The 24,862-nt window shown below is 42.3% G+C and overlaps 1 protein-coding gene across 1 annotated transcript in view; it reads left to right on the top strand.

Moving 5' to 3' along the window:
- The first annotated feature begins 9,859 nt into the window (after nucleotides 1-9,859).
- TRIM2 (tripartite motif containing 2) overlaps nucleotides 9,860-24,862 on the top strand; it is a 159,359-nt gene continuing 144,356 nt past the window's right edge. The window contains exon 1 of the mRNA XM_082727306.1: nucleotides 9,860-9,879. The gene's annotated coding sequence lies outside the window, so the exon portion shown is untranslated. The remainder of the gene's footprint in view (nucleotides 9,880-24,862) is intronic.

Raw genomic sequence — 24,862 nt, 5'->3', positions numbered from 1 at the left:
ATAGGATGTCGACAGGAGAGGACAGGCGTGACTTGAGAATATGGAGAACTGGTTAAGGACACAGACTTTGGCTTCAGACCCAGAATGTGGATCTCACCTCTGCCTCACATGTGTCGTGTGATCTCTTATTTAACCTCTTTGAACCTCAGTCTCCTCATCTATAAAATGGGATTGCAACTTCAGGTTTCTTTGGGGAGTAAATGAGATAAGGCCTATCCCATGCCTGATGTAGAGTATTCAAGAGCATTCAACATGTGTCTACTATTATCATTGGAGAAGCAGAAATGGAAAAAAATAACTTGCATTTGCTCAACAAATGATTTTAAGTTTCTTTACATTCAAATCATTAATGGAAATTTTAAGGTAAAGGTGGCAAATCAGACTCTGGGGATCTGTCTCTGGTTAACAAGTACGATATATTTTGTAAGCTACTTATGTTCTCCAAAATTGTTCTATCCATTTAGAGGATTCAGTCTTCTCCAATGGGTCAGATTAAGTAGCAACAATTACTTCTTTTCCTTTGTTTCTCCAGTTTTTAGGTGATGTCTAAATGGCATTCTTATATTAATCTGAAAATCTTAAAATGAACCATCATATTTATTTTTTATTGCAAATGATGGCTGAAACAAGGCTGCCTTATAAAGTGATGTTATTGATTCAGTGGTAACTGAAAATCTAGAGGCACTGGTTTCAGGTCAGGTTGGATCCAGTTGCTCAAAAAATGCCACCTAGGCCAGGGTTCTCTCCTCCCCACATTGTCTAATATAGTGTTGACTTTATTTGCAGGCTTCACAAGGCAGCTCCAAAGGCAGTTTGGGGTCTTCCTTATTGGAAGGGTATTCTTCATACCACACATCCAGAGTAAAAGGAATGGTCTCCTCTCCCAGAACCACAATAAGAGAAAGAAGTTTTATTTTTCCTGAGAGCCCCAGCATGTATCTTGTCCTTGTTGGTTATGATTGTGTTAGTGCTAATGTCCAATCCAATCCAGATGATTTGGGGGCACAGGTAGGTGTGCCAGTTGGTTTAAGCCTACCAGCGCTCCCTCCTGGAACTTGTGGTATGCTTGATCCCACCCAAGCCAAATTTCCTCTGGAAATTTGAGGTCCTATTGCCAATAGAGGGAATAGATGCTCAGTAACAAGTAGTCATTGTGTCCTATATGATATTTTTAAGAGGGACCATCAAATTCACACAATTTGTGCTTACAGATTCATATACGAAGACCAGAGGTGAAAGAAATGACCATTTTGCACATATATTTTTCCAGTTCATAGATTACAATAATCATGAAGGATTTCAGCACTTGGTAGTTTTGCACCTTCATGTTAACCTGGAAGGGGGGGGAGGGTGTGACATTTACAGATAAGTAACTGAAGGCCAAGGTCGAATGAATGGAGGACCTAATTAGGTTCCTCAACAGAGAACGGTCTGGTGCCTTCCTGGCCCTGCTGTCTTCTGAGGGGGCTGCTGGCTCCAATCCAAAGGGCTCTGCAGTCTTTGGCTTCTAGGAATGTCTCCCCTAATCCCAAAGGACATTGCTCTCTAATACTAATATACATTTTTAATGTTTAAATGAATCAAGTATGCCTTAAAAGGAAAACCATGAATATAAGCCTTGTGGTGCAGCAGGGTGCTTAGTTTGCCCTGACAACAAAGACTGGAAATGGGGAGAAAACAGCAAGGTCAGCCAGCTAGCTCTCTGCTGCTGTGTTCCTCCTCTCCCAGCCCATATGGTGACACTGACATACCCTGGGCTCCCTGCCCAGATAGCAGCAGTCAGGATGCGTGCTTTCTATAACATCATGGGGCTAAACGAAAGGTCCCTAACTCCAACTTTCAGTTATAGCTTAGAGAAGGTTTTAGTAACAGAATTCAAGAGATCAGCTAGAGGAAAGATATGTAATCTGATCTTTCATGTCTGAAGTTGCTCTGGAGGAGGCATTATTCATTTATCCAACAAATATTTGTCAAAGATTCACTATGGCCCCAGGAAGTGGGGTACAGTGGTGAATGCAGACATGATTCTGTCCACATGGAGTTTATAGTCAAACACAAAGGAGATAGACAATAACCACATGACTATGCAACTTCACTGTGCAAGGGCTATGAATTAAAAAATATAGGCAGGGTGCTCGGGTGGCTCAGTTGGTGAAGCATCTGACTTGGGCACAAGTCATGATCCTAGGGTCCTGGACTCCCTGCTCAGCGAGGAGTCTGCTTGTCCCTCGCCTTCTGCCCCTCCCCCCACTTGTGTGCTCACTCTCTCCCAAATAAATAAATAAAAATCTTTAAATAAAAAAAATACAGGCATATTTAGAAACTCTTATGAAAGTCTTAGACAAATTTTGTGGATTAAATGTGTAGAGAAACTTCCAATATAAAACACCTTAAGATGCTGGATAAAATATGAAGACTACAGTCTTCTTTTTTGTCAGTTACAGTAAAATTTACATATAATGAAATTCACTGATGTTAATTGTACAATTCAGTGAATACCGATGAATGTATACAGTCCCGTAACCACCAGCACAATCATGGTACAGCACAACTCCATCACCCGACCAAGTGCCCTGTGCCCTGTACAGCCAGTCCCTTCCCGCCATGCTTGGTCCATATCCGGTATTTTTCCACATTCCCACCATAAAGCACCCTCATCACCAGCATTTCCACTGCATAACTAATTGGCATGAAAACCATTCTGCCATAAAAAGATAAAATCACAAAAAATAAAAGGGAGACATTCATTAAGAAGGACATAATGAAATATGAAAATTAACAGCAAAATTATAAAGCCTTTATTGCAAAATACAAAGTATTTGAGTATATGAAAAATGTATATAGATTCATGGCAAAACTATGCAAATAACTGATTTCACTTTGTTGATTGTACCCAAGCACTTATCTTTCAAACCTTTCGTTCATGGTATTATCTTTTCTTTTTTGTTTTTCAGCTTGTCCATTCCTCCCCTTGTTCAGCAACAGACTTTATTAAATAAAGATTTTATTTATTTGAGAGAGAGAGAGAGAGAGAAACTACACATGGCGCGGGGGTGGGGGGGACAGTGAGGCACAGATAAAGAGGGAACGTGGGACTCTATCCCACAACCCTGAGATCATGACCTGAGCTGAAAACAGCCAGATGCCCCAGCACCACACTTTTTATTTCCTCATTAAAATTTCTTCCTTCAGGGGCACCTGGGGGCTCAGTGGGTTAAAGCCTCTACCTTCAGCTCAGGTCATAATGAATCGGAGCTATCCATTGGGCTCTCTGCTCGGCAGGGGAGCCTGCTTCCCTTCCTCTCTCTTCTGCCTGCCTCTCTCCCTGCCTGTGATCTCTGTCAAATAAATAAATAAAATCTTTAAAACAAAATAAAATTTCTTCCTTCATTGAAAGAAGTATCAGTTTTCAGATAGTAGGATGCATATTTGTAAATGAGCTTTATGTCACGCTGTGAAAGCCTTCTGGTGTTGTTTGTTCTTGGAGCAATGTCACATGTCCAGAGTTAGATGTTCCAAGGTCCTATAGGAAAGGTGAGTTCAAAACTTTGCACCACTGTATAGATCAGTATTAAGGCTAAGATTTACATAATATAAAAATGGGAGTTCTGCATCAATGGAGAAATGCAACCCAACTGTTATTTTTTTAATCTTTTATGGCAAAATTGCCTTACAGTCAATTAGTTATGCAATGAAATTGTTTATAGCAAAAATGCTTGTAGCAAAGATGCGTATGGCAAGACTGCAGAGAACCCTCTGATCCCTGGCAACCATTGATCCACTTTCTGTTGCTATAGTTTTACCTTTTTTTAGAATTTCATATAAATGAAATTATGCATTACATAGTTTTTTTGTGTTTGAGTTCTTTCACTTAGCATCATGCTATTGAGATGTCTTCGGGTTGTCGTGCGTATCAGGAGTCTGAACCTTTCTACTGAGGACTGGTGTTCCACTGGATGGATAGACCAACAGTTGTTTTATTAATCCACCAGCTGATGGATTTGAGTTATTTCTGGTTTTGAGTTATTATGAATAGCATGGATATAAATATTCACCTATATGTCTTTGGGTAGACATACATTTTTTATTTCTTTTGGGTAAATACCCAGAAACAAAATGGCTGTATCTCATGGCAAGCAGAATTCTAGGAATGACCCCCAAGGGCGCTCACCTTTGTATAACCCTCTCCCCTTTGATTGTGAGTGGAACAGGTGACTATAATGATTTGTCACTCACATGGCAAGGGGAGATTATCTGGGTGTGCCTGATCTAATCACGCACACCTTTTAAAAGTGGCAGACAAAAAGGAAGTCAGAAAGATGTGATGGGCAGGGAGATTCAGTGAGTCCTTACTGGCTTGAATATGGTGAGGGCCCCAAGGAAGGAATGTAGACACCCTTAGGGAGCTGAGAGGAGTCTCCAGCTACCAGCCAGCAAAAAAATGGAGACCTCAGACTTGTAACCAGAAGGAACTGAGTTCTGCCAACAACCTGAATGAGCTTGGAGGCAGATTTCATCCGGGAGCCTCCGGGAAAGAACTTAGCCCACTAACACCTCGCCTGCGGTTTTGTGGTCTTGTGTGTGATACTATGAGCCAGACGGCCCAGTCACATTGTTTCAGATTTCTGACCTTCAAACTATGAACTAATAAAGGGGTGTAGTTTTAAGCTACCAAATTTGTGGTCATTTGTTACAGCAGAAGAAAACTAATATATAAGGCATAAGTATGTTTATCTTCCTCATAAACTGCTGAATTGTTTCCCAGAGTGGCTGTACCATGGTTATCCTCCCACCTGGGATGTATGAGAATTCCCAATCTTCCACGTTATTGCCAATAGTTGCTGCTGTTTGTCTTTTTCATTTCTTAGCCATTATTATGAGTGATAGTTTATTGTGGGTTTTTTTTTTTTTAAGATTTTATTTATTTATTTGACAGAGAGAGATCACAAGGTGGCAGAGAGGCAGAGACAGAGAAGGAAGCAAGCTCCCTGCTGAGCCGAGAGCCTGATGTGGGGCTCCATCCCAGGACCCCGAGATCATGACCTGAGCCGAAGGCAGAGGCTTTAACCCACTGAGCCACCCAGGCGCCCCTCATTGTAGTTTTAATGTGCATTTCCCTAGTGGTGAACAATCTTGAGCATCTTCTAGTGTTTTTATTTGCTACCCATGTATCTTTAGTGAAATGACTGTCCAAACCTTTTACCTATTTTTCAGGGGGTATTGTTTGTCTTGTACTTTCAAAGCACTTCTAGGGCTGGCGGCAAAGTAAAGGGAATAGAAGGCAAAAGTATGAGAAAGCTTGATTGCACAAGGAGAAGCAAGGGCGGAGCAGTTCTTTGGTGAGAGGGCTGGAGGAAAGGTGTCTGCCAGCCTCACAGTCTGAGTTTAAATGAATCACATGCAGGGGCCAGGAGATAAAGAGCATGTGGTTTGAGCAGGTGGGACCAGAAGCCCTAAAAGACCACCAACAACATGCAAGAAAACGACTTGCCTTCAGGAGATGTTGGCAATCTGAGCCATGCTGGGTGAAGTACAGAAAAATCTCCCTCAAGTTGTCCCAACTTCAGGCTTCCACTCCCAAGTGTCTAAGCCTGACATTATACCTGCTAGAGGATGTAATGTAAATGGACCTGAGAACTTTAAACTGAAACTTGATCTTTTATTTTTTTTAAGATCTTTACATTTTATTTATTTGACAGAGAGAGACACAGCAAGAGAGGGAACACAAGCAGGGGAGCAGCAGAGGGAGAGGGAGAAGCAGGCTTCCCACTGAGCAGGGAGCTTGATCCCAGGACCCTGAGATTATGACCTGGGCAGAGGGCAGACACTTAACAACTGAGCCACCCAGGTGTCCCTAAACTGAAACTTTATTTTAAAGCAGCTCCAAGTTAGAAGTGCCCGCACCTTCCCAGTTCATCTACGTGGTACCCGGGACTCCAAGAGGTCCTGTAGATCAAGTTCCAAGGTACAGGAATTCACAATAAATAAAAATCACTGAATAAACAAAGAAGTGATGTCATCTGAAACAGTAATCCTGGACGGCAAAGACTACTAATATTAGAATGATTGGATACAGTATATGAAATAAGTTTGTTTAATATTTTTAAAGAGCTAAGATAACAGAATAAAAGCACAACAAGGAAAAAAACATTCAAGGTTGACAGATTAGCTAGACAAAAGTAAAAATTACATGACAGCTGGTTACTTAACAACAGTAGCACAGCCGGAAGACAGATGAATGATATCTTCAAAGTGCCAATTGAAAATAACCATGAACCTAAAATTATATGTCATGACACTATATTTCAATAACAAAATCAAAATGAAGATATTATCGAACCGAAACCAGCAGATCTGAGTGACGAACACCATCACCGTGAATCTTCTTAGGGATGTACTTTAAGGAAAAAGACAATGATCTCATGAGATATTTCTGAGATGCAAAAAGGAATGATGAGGAGAATCAGTAAAAACTGTGGACATGTAAATAATACTGATATAGAACTTGATAATGTCTAATTGAAGGGTCAAAATTATCTAAGGGAGGGGCGGCTGGGTGGCTCAGTCAGTTGGGCCATGGACTCTTAGCTCAGGTTGCGAATCTTGAAATCAGGCATTCAGCAGGGAGTCAGCCTGAAGTTTCCTTCCCTCTGCCCACCCTCCTCAAATAAATTAATAAATCTTAAAAGAATTATCCAAAGGAGAATTAAGAACCTAGAGAAAACAGCCCCCAGACTAGAATGAATGTATTTGATATAAGGAACACATTCTTCTGTTCTTCAGGGCTTACTTACACCACTTAATCCTCCCAACCACCTTAATGAGGAAGATGTTATTATTAGCCCATGTTTCAAATGAAAAAACATACATAGCCTTAAAGTATCACCAGGAACTTGGGCCAGGTCTAGCAGATGCTGAGCCTACTCTTTTGAACAAGCAACCACTCTGCTCTCACTGGCAATAGCTGGTGGTGGAAAATCCAGACAACTGTAAAGAAATAGAGACATGTCATGGAGGCAAGCATAAAGCCAAGAATTCCACTGACTCATCATTGTCATATGTATCAGCACACACAGCACATTGTTTTGAAAAAGATTGGGATCAGACCTATTTATTGTTTTGAATCTCATATTAGCAGTTAATATAATATTGTAAAGATAGTCATCTTGCTTTTAATTATTTTTAGAAAGATATTTTTTCTTTTTAAAAATTTTTAAATTTTTTAATTAACATATAATGTGTTATTAGCCCCAGGGGTACAGGTCTGTGAATCACGAGGTTTACGCACTTCACAGCACTCACCATAGCACATACCCTCCCCAATGTCCATAATCTCACTACCCTCTCCCTATCCCCCCCAACCCTCAGTTTTTTTGTTTTGTGAGATTAAGAGTCTCCTATGGTTTGTGTCCCTCCCGATCCCATTTAGTTTCATTTATTTTAGAAAGATATTTTTAAATGATTGCATCGCTTTGTATTATTTACTCTCTTCTTCTATCTTCCACAATGTTCATTCTCAATTTTTGTTAGAAGTGACCATCTGTTTAATACTTTTTTAAAATACATTTTTTTCAAATTGAAATGTATTAGGTGAGGGAGGTGGCTATTCTATGACTGTGCATACACATTTTTGTTTTAGAGGTCTTTGCCGATAAATATCTGTGTCATATGATTACAAAATTATGTGATTCAGAGCAGTTTTAAGATACACAATGTGGATTTTCAAAACATACAAATTAGCTAGTTCTTCTTGACAAGAGTCTTTGCTTTATGACAAAATTTTCCAGTATGTGTTCCTTTACAGAAGCTGTTTCCTTAAAATATAGAAATGTCACTTTCTTTATGAAAATTAGATGCATATGGAACTTTACATAAATGCATTTGTCATTTTAAAAGTTTGTTTATATGTTTATCTATGTATATACACATATACATATGTGCAGAGATAACATATTTTAGTCTCAAACCAGAGGTTAATTATCATCATCATATTATAATGTGAATGGTAAAAATCTCATTAATTCAAATATGCCACGAATTCCAAGCTTTTAATTACTGAGATATAAAATATACAATTTATAGTAAGGAGAAATCAGTATGGGGTATGTGTGTGTATTCAACCCTGTTACACTTTGCACAAAGCATTAACTTGTTTCATTTTATTTTTTTAGTACCTGTTTGCAGTTTGATGGGTATAAAATATCCATACCCAAAGGTAACAAGATGGCTTATGAACAATTTCGATTTTTACCAAATATGGATATGAATAGTCTCATCCACCCTTCCCATTTTATCCACCTAAAACTTCACCTGAAATAGAGCTGAATTTTATAACCATGCATTCATCATAGCCTGATAGTGTAAGGTTGTATTCTGAACAATTCCTTAATTTATGTGCACGAGATCATCTTTAATCAAATATTATTCCCACGAGGTCTCTCCCTGCTCCACCCATCTTTATGTGCCTCTCCTTGCTTCTCCCAGGAGCTAGCTAGTACTCATTGCAACAAAGCAAAACAAAACAAAACAAAACAAAATTAAAAAACTTTTACCTAGTTTCTTAAGCAAAATAGAGAAAAGTAAATACGCTGAAGGGGATGACGGCATTCATTCTAAAGCCAAGTATAATAAATTTGTTTGCTGGGGGGTGGGAGGAGTGAGAGATGCTGCGCCCCGGGGTCTGCATTGTCCGTTAACCCCATCCACGTTCAGGTTTGCGCGGCTCAGTCTCCATTCCCAAATACCACGGCCCTCCTATTTCTGCCCTACTACCCTCGTGAATCTGAATCCGTCATTTAAAACAGGCATCCACTGACAGCCTTCCTGGACCGCCTAATGCTAGGTCTCTGTTGTCAGGGCAACAGCGAGTCTCAAGGGAGAACCCGCTCTCCGAGTTTCCACGGAAACCGCTCCCCACAGAGGCAGGTGCGGCCGGCTGGGCCGCGCGGGGGGTAGAGCCCGCGGGGCGGGGCGGGGCCCCGGGGAGGCCGCGGGGCGTGGCTGGCAGGCTGCAGTGCGCCCTGCATCGGGTTAGATGTACATGTCTTTTAAAAGCACTACTTTCCGAGAGATATTTTACTTGCAAAAGAGAACCACGAATTCCTTCCGGCTTAACAAAATCCAGTCGCTCTCGAGGAGCTGTCAGCGCGTCGGAGATGGTCCAGGTTAAGGAGGATCTGCAAAGGAGCTCCCCCAGACAGTAAGGTTCTGTTGGCCAGAATTCTCTGCAGAGGCGGGAACGTTAGCGGGAGCCCCTAAAACGTGATGGGAAACAGCTCGATGAGCTTCCTGCGTGCATTGAGCAAGGTGCCAGATTATCCTATCAATGCCCAGACATCTAGTATAAATAAGGTCGAGGTTTGCTGCGTTCCTTTACGTAGAAGTCCCCTTGACATTTGAGACGCAGGTCAGGTTAACCAGGAAGGCGCCCGCCTCTCCTTTTGTTTCACAGATACTGCTGGGAAGGGTATCAGATTTACGCGAAGAGCCAAGAGCAAAGGACTGAGGCTTCGGGAGAAATCCCCGGTCACGGCTGGCCCTCGAACCTTTGTCCCGGTCGGTCCCTGCACAGTCGTTCCCGCCGCGGCACCGCTGGGGCGGAGGCAGGGTGACTGCGGTGGAACATGCGGACCTCGCTCCCCAGCCTGTCATCTCGGTGGCTCTTTATGGGGGGGAGGGGCTGCCTGACATAGTTATTAAACCTGGCGGCTGCGTCGGCGGCACCAAGGAGCATTTTGAGCGAGCTTGCAGAACATGAGGGGCTTTCAGCCGGCCGCCCGCTAGTCCCTTCAGGCGGCCCGAGAGCTGGCTCTCCGCGCTCTGTCGCCTCCTCAGCGGGGGCGGGGGCGGTGCGCGCCCTCCCCGCGAACACTCGGACGCGTGAGTATCCCGGGCTCCGCGAGGCTGGCGGGCGGCTCGGCTCAGGGGCACGGCTGCCAGCCCGGTCGCGCGGACGCACAGGCGGCGAAAGCACCGGCGGGCGCGCGGGGATCGGGCTGCCGGGGGCCGCGCCGCGCACGTCGCCACGCCTCGTCTGGAAGTGGTGCGCGCCGGCGCGGCGAGGGGGCGACCGCTCGGGCGACTGGAGAAGGGGGCGTGAGCGCCCGGTTTCTAGCGCCGGGCTTGGCGACGGATGCACAAAGAAGCTGCCCTCGGGTCTAGGCAGCCGGCGTAGCCCTGTTATCTCTGGTCTTTTTCGAGATGAGGCCAGTGTTTCCCCGCCCGGGGAACCTGTGTGCGCGGCGCAGTGACCGTCGCGGTGCGTCCTTGCAGAGGCCCCCCGGCGTGGGCGCGGCGCCGGAGGGCGGGGCGCGTTCCTTGGGGATCTCTGCGCCTTTGGGATTTTCTAGCCTCGTGGTCCTCCCGCTCTCCCCAAGCCCCACACCCAACCCTTCCCTTCCCCGCCTCACGTATTGGGTTCTAAGGCAGACATTTTCGGAGAACAGACAGTAATTCCGTCCTTTCTCCTCAAACTGAGGGTGGAGGGGTGTGGCGTTTTGAGTTTTGTTGTTGTTGTTGTTTGCTTGCTCTTTTTTTTTTTTTTTTTTTAACTATCTATGTCGAGAGGAAATCTTGTAGTTCAACGTGTCCATGTATTTTTCCCCCCCTCTGGATAGGATTTCCAGCTTTACAGAGCTGGCATTATGCAAGCAAGGGTCGCAGCGTAGTATATGTATTTCTGAGAGAACGTTGGCTTTTCCTAAGGGGTTCCAAGAAGCATTTAAGAGAGTCCGTTGACTCCAGAATGTCACGTTCAAGGTTTCGTGTGCATTTTGATGGTGATCTGGTTCAGGCCCGAATGTGTGATGTTGAGACCCAGTCTCTGCTCTTGCTGGTTCTAGAGCCTAGCAGTTGCTGTCTCCAAGGCTCGATTGCTTGATGTGGTGTCTGGTACCCAGCGTCAGGGGCTGATGACTATGGAAAGGTTTACCTTAGGTTTACCTTCTCCAAAGGGCCAGCCAGAGCCAGGACCCATCAGATGCTGGGTGTGTGGGCTGTCAGCTGCGGGCAAGCTGTTTATGCTTTCAAGGCCTCAGTTTCTTAATCTGTAAAACAGGTACAACAAATTACTACCTCACCGAGATAGGCTACCATTTGTGCTAGTCTTCCAGTTCCATCGTACACTAAGCAACATTGCTGTTATAACTCGACAGTTGAGGATTAGCTTAGAAATTAGCTTAGAGGGGCGCTTGACTGGCTCAGGCCATAGAGGATGCGAATCTCCATCTCAGGGTTGTTAGTTCAAGCCCCATGTTGGGTATAGAGATTACTTAAAAAACAGATTTTTTTTAAAAAGTGGAGGGCTGTGCCTGGATGACTTCGTTGGTTAAACATGAATCTCTTGCTCTCAGCTCAGGTCTTGATTTTGGGGGTCCTGTGTTCAAGCCCCATCCTGGATGTGGAGTCTACTTTTTAAAAAAGCTTAGAATTTGCCTAAAAATAGGCTGGTCGATTGATTGTAATTTAGTTTACAGACAAAGAACTAAAGAACTAAAACCATTATGGACATGCTTATGTCCCCTTTAATTTTACATGTCGGGTTATGGCCCTGGGGAAAGGTCTCTCTCTCTCAGCTGAAAATGAGATTTGATATTTGGTACTTTAATTTGCCCCAAATCCTGGTTTTCTTTCCATCACAGAGTGTGATTTCTCAGATTTTTGCAATTGAGTTCCCTGTTAACAGAAGCCAGGGCATGATTAAGTGAAGAAAAGAAAAAAAGTGTTATGAAAGGAAATAAATGTGATTCTGAGATTTTAAGTATGACATTCAACCAGAAATAAATACCACTACTGAATTCTACTCTAGTAAAATAATGGTTAGCATTTCTAATTTTGTCCATTGTACTTTAAAAAGAATGTGGAGACGGGTACCTGTCTAGCTCCCTGTTGGAAGATCATACAACTCTTGATCTTGGGGCTGTGAGTTTTAGCCCCACACTGGGTACAGAGGTTACTTAAAAATAAAATCTATTTAAAAATGCAGAGAAGCTGGAGGAGGGGTTGAGAATGGAACAATGAAAATAACTTAAGGAAAAAGAAGAAAAACTAAAAAAAACAAATGAAAACTTAGGGCTTTGTAAGCTGCTGGAGGAATGGAAAAAGAGAAAACCAGATTTTGGTAGGATGCAAAGAAAAACTCAAAAATGGTAAAATAAGCCACTGAGGAGCTTCAAGAAGAGAATAATTGATCCTCCACCCTTCATGGTCTAGACTTAGCCATTCTTAAACCTGGCCGTATGTAAAAGTCATTTGGGGACTTTAGACACTTTCGTGGCTTGGGTCTCTCTCCAGGCCCAGATTCTGACTTATCTCGTCAGAGTGCAAGTGTGGATAATTTGTCAGAGCTCCCTAGGTGAAACACTAGAGAGAAAAACACTGGTCATGCCTAGGATGGCAAAGTCCACTGCCGCAGGGTCCAGTAGGGAGTATAAAGGACTGAGGAAGGCCAGGGGCTTGGTGGGGTTAACTAGGGAGGGCAGGTGTGATCCGTGAGTCGTTGTCAGCAAGGTTTGCCAGATCTTCTGCTTTATCAAAAAAATCTGGAGGGGTGCCTGGGTGGCTCAGTGGGTTAAAGCCTCTACTTTCGGCTCAGGTCGTGATCCCAGGGTCCTGGGATCAAGCCCCACATGGGGATCTCTGCTCAGCAGAAGCCTGCTTCCCTCTCTCTCCCCCTCTCTCTTTCTCTCTCTGCCTACTTGTGATCTCTGTCAAATAAATAAATAAAATCTTAAAAAAAAATCTGGAAATGTGGTTTTCAAATTTATTAATATGAACTCTCCAGCTCTTTAAAGGTTAGTAACTAATTAAAAGTAGAGCATTTAAAAGTACATTGTGCTGGGGCGCCTGGGTGGCACCTTGGGGCTCAATCTCATGGCCCTGAGATCAGGACCTGAGTCGAAATCAGAAGTCAGACCTTAACCGACGGAGCCACCCAGATGCCCCTATTAATGCTTTCTTTTTAACTTAAAAATTTCTTGGCTTCGTTCTCTCTGAAGGTATGTGTCTTCCTGTCTTAAGCATCTACTCCTCAGTAGATCTCTTTGAATTATTTGGATGAGGAAAATGTGTCTAGTTCCCTGACCTTCCCCTGACTTCAAGTTAAGAGGCTGGCCCCTGGAGACCGGGGTAGTGACTCTGGACCCTAAGGTAGGAGATAACCCCTCAGGACTCTCTGGCTCCCTCTGCTGGTCATGGAGATGGGGTGAATGAAGATTAGGAGGCTTGATTCATTCTGTGGGAGCTGGGAACTGCCTCACAGCTGCCTTCTGGTGTCTCTTTGATTTGGGAAAAACAAACGCATATAAGCATGAACCATGAGCCACATAAATGGGACTTTGAAAGTTCACCGTTCGGGGCAGCTGGGTGGCTCAGTGGGTTAAGTCTCTGCCTTTGACTCAGGTCATGATCTCAGGGTCCTGGGATCAAGCACGGGCAATGGGCTTTCTGCTCAGCAGGGAGTCTGCCCGCCCCCCCCCCCCCCAGCCTGCTATTCTGCCTACCTATGATCTGTCTTTCTCTGTCTTAAACAAACAAATTATAAAAAATTTAAGAAAAAAAAAAGTTCTCTGTTCACACATCTTTTAAAATTTCCCTACTTTTCCCTGAGCTACACAAGCATGGAAAATAATATGTCTCCATGAGAAAAGAGGAGGCATTCAGCACCACTTCCCATAGATGAGCATTTCTTTACCAGAGGTAGAAAAAATTCAGACCTAAAAATGTGATTGGACTAGATTTCCCCCTGCTTCTACCCATAGGATGAGGGGTGCTGTTATTGTGTGTGGATGTTGGAGGCAGGGGGTAAAGTAACAGGAAGGCAGGACATCTGCATCTTTCTGACTGTTCCTCTCTGTAGGGCTAAGACTAGGGTGGTACCTCCCTCCCTTCCCAGTGATGAAGCACTTCCACCCTGACCAGAGGCCCATGTGTTCAAGGCGGCAGGGACTGGGCATAGAGGAGATGAACATTTACCCCAGCGCTGATGAGCAGAAGGCAGCTTTGTTCACAACAGCTTTGTCAAGCCAGGTGGCACTGTATCTAAATGAAATCAACATTCTTGGGGTGCCTGGGTGCCTCAGTGGGTTAAGCCTCTGCCTTCAGCTCAGGTCATGATCTCAGGGTCCTGGGATTGAGCCCCGCATAGGGCTCTATGCTCAGCAGGGAGCCTGCTTCCCCTCTCTGCCTGCCTCTCTGCCTACTCGTGATCTCTCTCTCTGTCAAATAAATAAAATCTTAAAAAAAAAAAAAAGAAATCAACATTCTTTTTTTTTTTTAAAGATTTTTTATTTATTTATTTGACAGAGAGAGATTACAAGTAGATGGAGAGGCAGGCAGAGAGAGAGAGAGAGAGGGAAGCAGGCTCCCTCTCCCCTGCTGAGCAGAGAGCCCGATGCGGGACTCGATCCCAGGACCCTGAGATCATGACCTGAGCCGAAGGCAGCGGCTTAACCCACTGAGCCACCCAGGTGCCCCAGAAATCAACATTCTTTAGCAGCTGCCTATTTCCCAGAAAAAAAGGAAAGGAAATAGGCATTCCTTGGCTTCTGGTTGCAAGACCCAGAAATGAGTTCTTGGAGGAGCAGAAGCCACATCAATCCTGATATTGGGCTGCCTAGATCGTAGGTGGGACCCAGGTGCTCCCCTCTGGTATAATCCCCCCTCTTTCCCAGTGAGTGCAGGAAAAAAAAGGTTTGATTCTTGTACTGGATTCCTAGATGAACACATTTCTCCTCATAAGCCAGTTGGGAACCAGCTTCCAAGGACCAGGATATATGATGGGGTATCATGAGGCCTGTTTGAGAACCTGACAGTCCAGCCTCAGGACTATGGCCCAGAAAAAGTCAGTACCTAAGATTCCCTCCTACTCTATGCTCCTTTTAGTCAAGGGACCAACCTGTGGAGGGTCCTTTGGGATCAGCCTTGCTTGATGTCTGTCTTTCTTCCTCCTGTGGCCCAGGCAGCTTATTAAATATGTCAATTGCCTTGCCGCAGGACCTGGAACAAGTTCTGCCCATTTCTGGCTTGATAATGACAGGTCGCCTATGGAAAGTCCTGGCCAATGGACTTGTCCACCAGGCCTCACATGGGCATCTAGCCTTTTGACTTGAGGTGGCTCATCTGGTTGCCTCTCCATTCTAGAACTTTCTGGTGGCTTCTCCTCTTTTGGCAAGTTCAGTCCTAACAGAAGATCCACTTCAGTGTGCCAGGGACAAAGAGAAAAGGTAAAACACACCAATCCAAGTTTTTGAACTTTGTGTTGTATGTAAAAAAAATGGCAAAGGGGAAATTTGATACTCTTGGCTAAAATGCAAATGTATACTCATGACTACTCATCTCCATCCTGCAGAATTGAGGATTCTTACTGTAAGGAGATTGTCAGAAGGTAGAGGAGTGTCAGTAAAGTATCCTCCAGACTGTGAAGGCGTGTTAGGACCACAGAACAAAGCAAGCTACTCCATAGCATTACACAAAATTTTATTCAGTGTAACTTACTGATAGGGGGCTTGGGCAGGTGGGTAGATGGTCCGGGCAGTAGACAGCCATCCTCTGCCTCTAGTCTCCACCAAGTCGCCAGCTTTGATAGAGCAGGGGGCATGGTAGTGAGGTCACAGATTAGTGATGCCATCTGGCACCAGAAGATCTCTACTAGATACCTCAAGTGGGGCCTTCTGGGCAACAGTCATCTCTACTAGTTACTTAAGTGACGCCTTGTATGAGCCACTTTAGGGATGATGAGAACAAGCTTTCCATCATTCCAGTCAGGTCATACATTAACCTCCATGGGGCCTGGAACATGTAGCCTCAAGGGAGGTCTTGGGGTGCGTGTGAACAAGATGGGAGGGCCAAAGATGAAGTCAGTGTTGTTAGCACACCTACAGAGATGAGTAAGAATATTAGAAAAGCTCAATTATGTGATACTATGAACTATAATTGATTTTAAAAAAGCAATTCCATTCAAAGTTTTAATTTATTTTAAAGCAGATTATTATCATAGGGTAGCAAGCTAAGAAGTAAATTATCCTTTTAATGTGTAGTCAGATATAGTGAGGCACAAAGTGCTCAAAAATTGGAATGGGTATTTTAAATTAAATCTATTAAAGAATTACTGTTTTTCCCACTGAGTATAATATGGGGAAGCATATGATAATTTCTAAAATTAGCTCTTGCCAGCGTGTTTAGAAGAAAAGATGACACACCAAAAAACCAGATAAAGAATGTAACAAAGTGTTAGCTAGAGTGGTAGCCTGACTCATCAGATGATGGGCCAAGAGTTTTAGGTGGTCTGTTCTCTGCCAAGGTCACAGAGGGGGACACTGATGTTTACAGGTATAGTCAGGGGACTCTGGGGTGGCTCCTGAACTTTGAGAGAGGGTCTAGAGCTGGAAAGATAAGCAGAAGTGGAGGCATTTATCCCCTAAAAGCAAACGGTTCATGCAGTGGCCTGAAAGGCTGAATGAGCAGTATTTGGCTCTCACTTTGGGTGGTTAATGGGTAGGAAGAAGAAGAGGCCTTCTTTCTGGAGTCGGATGATTGCGATTTGTATTCTAAAGGTGTGTGACCGTTAGCAGTTTGCTGTAACATGCAGAGTCTCTGTTTCCTCATCTGTCAATGGGGACAACCACTGCATGATTTTAAAGAAAAAGAAGAATGATGTCAAGGGTCCAGCCCGGCTCATGGCACACAGGTGATCAGCCTGTGATGAGTATTGTTAGCAAGACATGACATAAGATGGGACTTCACCTGGCTTCCGTATCAGAATAAAGACTTTAAACTTGCTTCCAGGACAATATGGAGTCACCATCGACTCTTTAGGAAGTGGAAGTTTTCTTGTAGCACTTACATAAAAACATATGGCCTCACAAATTCCTGCATGAACATATGAATCTGTGCTTGGATTTTGTCTTCTCTCTCGTGTCCGTAATTCAAACTTTAATACTATAATTTCATATTAATCAGGATTTAAGGATACTTCCCTAAATCTGTAAAAAATGATCTCCCAAGATGGTTTGCCAGGAGACCTTGTCATCCCTAATCAGAATCACATTGACTTCCAGCCTTTCTGGAGAACTACTAGTAGCTCTGAGTATAATAATGTAGTAAGCTGCGACAGCCGATTACTACTATTTACTGCAGACGAACTTTGTGGCAATTTAGTACTCAACACTTTTATCATATAAGATTACCTAATTTCTGTGACTGTATTATTCTTCTCAGTCATGTCTTCACAACTCATTATTTTGAGCTATTTTGAGTAAAAGTTACAACTTTACTGTGCTTTTGGTTTGACAACGAGTCATACGTTTCCACTGTTGTATCTTTATTATACAACTTTCCAGAACTGTTCAGGGCAATTTTTAGAATATGAGTCAGTTGCAGTCTTCACACTGTGGTTTTGAAACATCTTTTTATGACCCCGCTGACTGCAGTATGTCTCTGAAATTGTTCTCTCCGCTTTTCCTTTCCCTCCTTTCCTTAATTCCTTGGGGTTTGTCTTTGTTAAGCGTAATCATTGAGCAGAATAAGCTGTGTTATCTGACACTCACCGCCTCATCAAGGTTCTAGGAATAAGCATTTCTCAGTCCAGCAAAAATCACTGATCTCATTAGTTTCCCCAGAGGAACACAAAGTAGTTTTGTAAGTTGGTATTCAGATTTTTAGAAGATGATTGTTTTCCTGGCTTCATTTTGTAAAAAAGTTTGCAGGGGTTGGGAGCTAGCTCTCTGCCTTACAAACAATAATGCTTTGAATTTTCTGGTCTTTCAGTTACCCTGATGTTTCCCTAGGAAGGAGAGGGAGGTATGATCATCTTGGCATGTGAATTAACTCTTCATTGATCACACTTTCTGGACTTCTGTTTACCATCCATTCTCTAGGATTCTCTAGTATTCTGAGTAACAAAGATTTTGTTGTCCTTTGAACTAAAATAGGTCCTTTGTTCTAAAAGTACAATACAAATTTTTGAAACGGAGACTGTAATCCTTCTTTTATTTAAAAAAAAAATTGCGAGCAATTGTTTATGACCAACCCTGCTGCTCTTACATGCACGGAGGTGGATCAAAGACAAATCCATGCTCTGTGTTAAAAAGCCACCTCTCCTGCTGGGGCACCTGGGTGACTCAGACAGTTAAGCCTCTGCCCTCTGCTCAGGTCAAGATCCCAGACTCCTGGGATGGAGCCCCATATCCTTAAGCTCCCTGCTCAGCAGGGTGTCTGCTTCACCCCCTCCTCTGCTCCTTCTCACCACTGGTATTCTCTTTCTAGCTTTCACTCTCTCAAAAAAATGAATAAAATCATTTTAGAAATTTTGAAAAAGTAACCTCTGCTGAAGGAACATATGTACCACAGGGCAGGCATCATTCCTATCACGGTGTGTGCACCACTCCATTCAGTCCTGACAGAAATCCCATGACAAGGTATTGCTGTCCTCCTTTTAGAGGTGAGAAAACCGAAGCTGGCAGGTTGGATAAACTCTCCAAGGTTCCTGGCTAATAAGAAACATGTGCAGGAGTTTGACTCAGACCTGTCTGACTTTAAAGACATTCCTCTTTCCAATATACTCTGCACACCATATAGTACACAGCAGAATCCCTTCGAATAGTGTGTTGCCCATGTTGGGTTTTATTTTGAGCTCCCTACCTGGTGAATGGTTCGTGCTCAAAGAAATCTCACAGACATCCAGTGTACTTACTAGTTTTCTTAGTATCACCTAGCTCTCACAAGCCAACCACTTGTAAGGGAGGTTGGACAAATGTCCCAGATGACTGAATACTGGGCAGTGTTCCAAGGTGGAAACTATGTCTGAGACCCACACAAAAGCACAAGCAAGGTTACTCCATGGACCGCTATCAAATAAATGCACTGTCCCCTTCTTAGGGGATGGAAATTTATGGTATTGCACTGGAAACTTTCATCCTCTAGAAGAAAACGGATAATGCAAGACTGGATATACCCAAGTGCTTAAGCAAACTTGGTCAAGCTCTCATCATGAATAAGCCCACAAAAAAAGCCTAAAGCTCCTAAATGGAATCCGTGTGCACGTTGTATCTCTATGAGGCCAACTTTGCCAACTTACTCTTAGGGGAAACTGTTTATTGTTTCTATTATTGCCAAATTCCTAAATCTTGAAGGATAGGGACTATAGTTTTAACTTTTTATCCTGGTACTTAGCTTACTACTTGGCATGTAGTCTGTATTAAATAAATATTTGTTTGAATGACTGTATCGGTCAGTGTTCTTCAGAGAAACAGAGCCTACTGGGTGTGTATTATTATGATTTTTTAAAAGACTACATTTACTTATTTGACAGAGAGAGTGAGAGAGCATGAGCAGGGGTGGGGACAGGCAGAGGGGGAGTGAGAAGCAGACTCCCTGCTGAGCAGGGAGGGAGCCTGAGGTGGGGCTCCATCCCAGGACCCTGGGATCATGACCTGAGCTGAAGGCAGATGCTTAACTGACTGAGATACCCAGGCATCCCTGCATCATCATCATCATCATCATTATTAGGAATTGGCTCACATGATTATGGAGGTTGACAAGTCCAATCTGTAGGGTGGGACATCAGGCTGGAGACTAAGGGAGAGTCTGTTGTCCAGTTCAAAAGCCATTAGGCAGGAAGGGCCAATGTTGTAGATGAAATCCAAAGGCAGTCTGCTGGTGAATTCTCTCTTACTCAGCAGAGGGGCCATCTTTTCATTCTGTTCAGTCCTTCAACTAATTGGATGACGTCCGCTCACATTATGGAGGGCAATCTGCTTTATTCTACCAATTAAATCATTAATCTCATCCAAAAACAACTTTGCAGAAACATCCAGAATAATATTTGATCAGATATCTGAGCGCACTGTGTCTCTGTCAAGTTCACGTATAAAATTAACCATCACAGTAAGTGAATGAGTAAATGAGAACCAGCAGTTGGTGGAGCAAGTGATATGGCAGGCATTGGTCTCTATCATTGTAGGCTTCAGTTAAAATGACGTCCTGCTAATAAGAAGACATCCTCTTTCCTATTTGAGTCAGCCCCAGCAGACTACAAAGATTGAAACCATGATGCTGTTCTGGGTGGATCTTCCTTTGGTCACTTGTGTCCAAGTGACCAAGTGAATTAAAGAAAGGGGTTGAGACATGTACCATGGTCTCCGAATCGAGGGATGACAGGGTATCTCTATAAGGGGTAAGATATTTTTTGGTGGTGGAATCCTAAATACATGAAATTACCTAGTTTTTCTAAGAGCTTATAGTCAAAATAAATTATGCTACCCAAGTGTAGTTAGCCATACTTAAAACTAATTTGTTTCATTGATATAATGCAACTAGGTGGTTCTGGTAAATTTCTGAAACGTGTAGATTACTGACTCTCTAAAATTATAACTCATGTTACATAGTCTGAGATCAGTATTCTAGATTTGACACTTTAGAAATGTGCTACAAAATAAAGAAGGCTAGGAAACATGCCCCTGCTTTGTGATTTACGTTGTATTTTGTTTTTATGTACTTAATACTATACATTTTTAGACAGAAAGTTGGGGGGAAAGTGTTATTACTTCTTTCACCTAACTTAATTTACCTCTCCAATTAAACTTAGCTTCTCCCTGAACTGTTCTCATATTCTGATGTTGCTTTAACCTTTTGTTTATATAAATAAACACATGGACTTAATTTTTAAAATAAAATAGAAATTGTAAAAGCTTATACCTAAATACAGCTCTTACCCCTCTACTCCCCCATCCTCTCGTCCTCCTCCCTGAAGACGACCCCTTTCAACATTTCTTAGCCCTTCTTCTATTTGCTGTTTCATGTTTCTAAAAATTATCCGCTTTATGCTATTTCTTTTAATTATTTTTTTAATTAAAAATTGCTAATATATGTACATAGTTCAAGATTTGAAAGGAAAAAAGAATAAAAACAAAGAAAAGTCTCCTTCTCACCCTGGTCCCTGGTCTCCCTCCTTCCGTCTCTGGAGGAGACCAATAAACCAGCCTCTCATTTATCTGAGATTGATTGATTGATTGATTGATTATCCTGAGATTTTCTTGCGTATACATACACTACTATTTATTGATTAATTTCAGGTGTTAGTTATTGACTCTCAGTCATGTAGATGATAATTTCTCTTCTCTCCTATGCTCTATTTTCTCTTTCCTTCCCCACTATTTATAGCACAAGCTTTGACTAAATTACTACTTAGATTATTATGACTGTGTAAATACTGTCTCTGCAAAGCCACGTAGGTTACTATAATTATGTTTCCTTTAATATACTGCATTTTGTTTTACCCAGAGCTGATCATCACTTCATTTTTTTGTTAGCTTTTCTTTAGACCTATTGTCAATATTTTTTCAAATGTTCCAGGAGATAGGTCACATGGTTACTAAACATTTCTTTCATTAAAAAATTTCTAAACATTTTATTGGTTCTACTTTCCTCCCTCTGAGATTTTCCTGTCTTTTGCCTCTGTTTTTTTCCAGTTTGGATGGTTTCTTTCTCTCCACTTCCAGTATGCTATTGCTTTGGGACTCATTTTTATCATTCTTCTGTGTTGGATTCTTTTTTTCTTGGACCCCACTGTTTATTTCTCGATTTAATTCTGTTTTTCTAAAATACATACTTTAGTAGTTTTTCTAAAAGGGCACATGCAAGGTAATTTTTGAGTCCTTGAATATCTGAAAATGTCTTTATTCTACCACACACTTCGTAGTTTGGCTGGGTATAGAATGCCCAGATGAAAATCAGTTTTTCTCAGAATGCTGAAGCCTCCTCCGCTGCCTTCTAGTCCCTATTATTGCTGCTGCTGCGAAGTCCTTTGCCATTCCCTTTCTGTTTCCTTCAGTCTTTTTTAGACCAATGTATTCTGATATCTCATAGTGATTTGCTATGAATCAAGTGTTTTTTCATTAATTATTGTGGTAACTTAGCCCTTCTTTTAAAAAATTTTTTATTTAAATTCAATTTAGTTAACATATAATGTATTATTAGTTTCAGGGGTAGAATTTAGTGATTAGTGATTCATCAGATGCATGTAACACCCAGTCCTCATTACATCAAGTGCCCTTCTTAATGCCGATCACCTGTTACCCCATCCCCTACCCAACTCCCCTCCAGCAACCCTCAGTTTGTTCCCTAGAGTTAAGAGTCTCTTATTGTTTGTCTTCCTCTCTGATTTCATCTTATTTTCTTTTTCCTTCCCTTACCATATGCTCATCTGTTTTGTTTCTTAAATTCCACATATGAGTGAAATCATATCACTTAGCCCTTCTTAATATGGAAATTCATGCCTTTCCTTTCTGGGAAAATATATTCTTCTCACTTTGCTAATTTCTTCCCCTTTGTTTCTTTCTCTTTTTTGGAACTCTAGTTAACTAAACATCATACCACTTGAATTGATCTTCTTTTTTTTTTTTTTTTAAATATTTTATTTATTTATTTGACAGACAGAGATCACAAGTAGGCAGAGAGGCAGGCAGAGAGAGAGGAGGAAGCGGGCTCTCTGCTCAGCAGAGATGTGGGGCTTGATCCCAGGACCCTGGGATCATGACCCGAGCTGAAGGCAGAGGCTTTAACCCACTGAGCCACCCAGGTGCCCCTTGAATTGATCTTCTAATTTTCTTGTCCTTTATGCTATTGAGATCTTCTGTTTTCAAACTTATAATTTCTAAGGTGCCATTTCCTTTTTTTTTTTTTTAAGATTTTATTTATTTATTTGACAGGCAGAGATCACAAGCAGGCAGAGAGGCAGGCAGAGAGAGACATCAGAGGAGGCAGGCTCCCTGCTGAGCAGAGAGCCCAATGTGGGGCTCGATCCCAGGACTCTGGGATCATGACCTGAGCCCAGGGCAGAGACTTAACCCACTGAGGTGCCACCCAGGTGCCCCTCTAAGGTGCCATTTCTGTCTTTTATTTTTCTTAAATATCCTGTTGTTTCATATGTTATGGGGGGGGGGTCTGAAGATATTAAATACAGTGGATTTTAAAAAGCATTTCTTCTAGTCCTTGTATTGTTTCTGAGTTTCTTTTTTTTTTTTTTTCTTATTTAGACTTTCTCTTTTCTTGAATGTCTGATAATCTTTGACTGCCTACATACTTAATCGTGAAGCTCTAAAATGTTGGATTGCAGTCTCTGTGTGATTGGTCAGTATGGCATTTAGTAGAACTTCTTTGAAGAATGATCTGGCAGTAAGCCAGGTTTTCTTTGGGAGACCCAAAAGGTAGGGTTGGGAGAATTTCTCTTTCTTACCTAACCACAGAGCTCTGTGTGTGTTGTGGAATGAACTATACAGTAATATCAAGAATTTGGACTCTGCAGCCAGAATGCTTGGGTTCAAATCTTGGCTCCACTGGTTACCAGCTGTCTGATCTCTCTCAAGTTCCCTAAACCCTGTAGTTGGTGACATCATACTGAAGGTAAATGATACAATGCCCAGGGAGGAAAAGAGCCCATAATTTGGATTTCATTTTTCTTTAGTCTGGGCTATTTTGTCTTTTTTTTTTTGTTGTTTTTGTTTTGTTTTGTTTTGTTTTAAGTAATCTCTACAACCAACGTGGGACTCGAACTTACAACTCTGAGATCAAGAGTCGCATGCTCCACTGACTGAGCCAGCCAGGCATCCCTGGGCAATTTTGTATTTTTTAAGTGCTTTCTTTTATAACACACAAACCAATGAAAGCACAAAGGAATATAATTGCACACATGATTTTTCAGCAAAGACGGCATGGAGTTTTCCACTGAAGTAATTCATTGTTCACAGAATTGGCAATAATGGGAGGAAAAAGTCTCTAAACAAATATCCCATTGAATACCATACCATTGCATGAGGATGATGCAATGGCAAATGGCAACATGGAAAGAAATCCTGAATGAAAATTTTGTGCTACAAAAGGATCAAAAGCTGTCCAGAAAAATAGCAAAGAAACAATGTTTGTTTTGAAGCCTTATTCAGATTTCATGTTTGACTTTACCCTTGGAGTTTTTAGTGAGTTATTTGTTTTTCCTTCACCACCATTCTTAGAATCAGCATGGTGGATTTCTCAGCTCCTGAATTCCCTCTGCCTCTAGGATAAGAATAAGACTATGGAGTACAGAGAACCCTACACCTCCCATATTAAGAGCAGGAGAAGGGAAGCAGCTGCTGGGAGAAAAGTGCAGGAGAGAAGAGATGTAGACAGACTTCTGTCAAATCTTCACAAATAACACAATTTAGGGAGGACACAGGCCTAGAGATCTGTCCCCCAGTGAGCCTAGGCTTGCTGAGGTTGTTGAAAGTGGTCCTAAAATCCCTTCACCCAGAATTTTTCTTCTGCAGATTTTCTGGCTCAGAAGCATAGAATATGACAAAATATGTAGGTGTTTAAATGATGTGAAATATAAAAATATGTATTCTTTTTTTTTTTTTTAATTTTTATTTGACAGACAGAGATCACCAGTAGGCAGAGAGGCAGGCAGAGAGAGAGGAGGAAGCAGGCTCCCTCTGAGCAGAGAGCCCGATGAGGGGCTCGATCCCAGGACCCTGGGATCATGACCTGAGCTGAAGGCAGCAGCTTTAACCCACTGAGCCACCCAGGCACCCCCAAGATATGTACTTTCTAAGGCTCATCTGCCACTTTTCTTGTCAATTAATTCTTGATTTATCTGTGTTTATTTAAAAAAAGAGGGGGCATATAGCCAGCTACTTATATGTAAAGAAAACATTTTAAATGGGAAAAATATGCACAAGTATATATTCAAGGATTTTTTTTTTCATTTGTAACATATTAATTTACCCACAGTAGGGGCTGGGCTAAATAAATTGTGCTACATTTATAAAAATAGCATACCATGCAAATACACACCAAGAAATGGGCTTATAGAGCTAAACATTTCCATAAGAAG

This window comes from Mustela nivalis, assembly GCF_964662115.1.
Source record: "Mustela nivalis genome assembly, chromosome: 4".
NCBI lineage: Eukaryota > Metazoa > Chordata > Mammalia > Carnivora > Mustelidae > Mustela > Mustela nivalis.
Note: the sequence above shows the minus strand (reverse complement) of the source record. Positions and strands in the feature narration are given on the sequence as shown.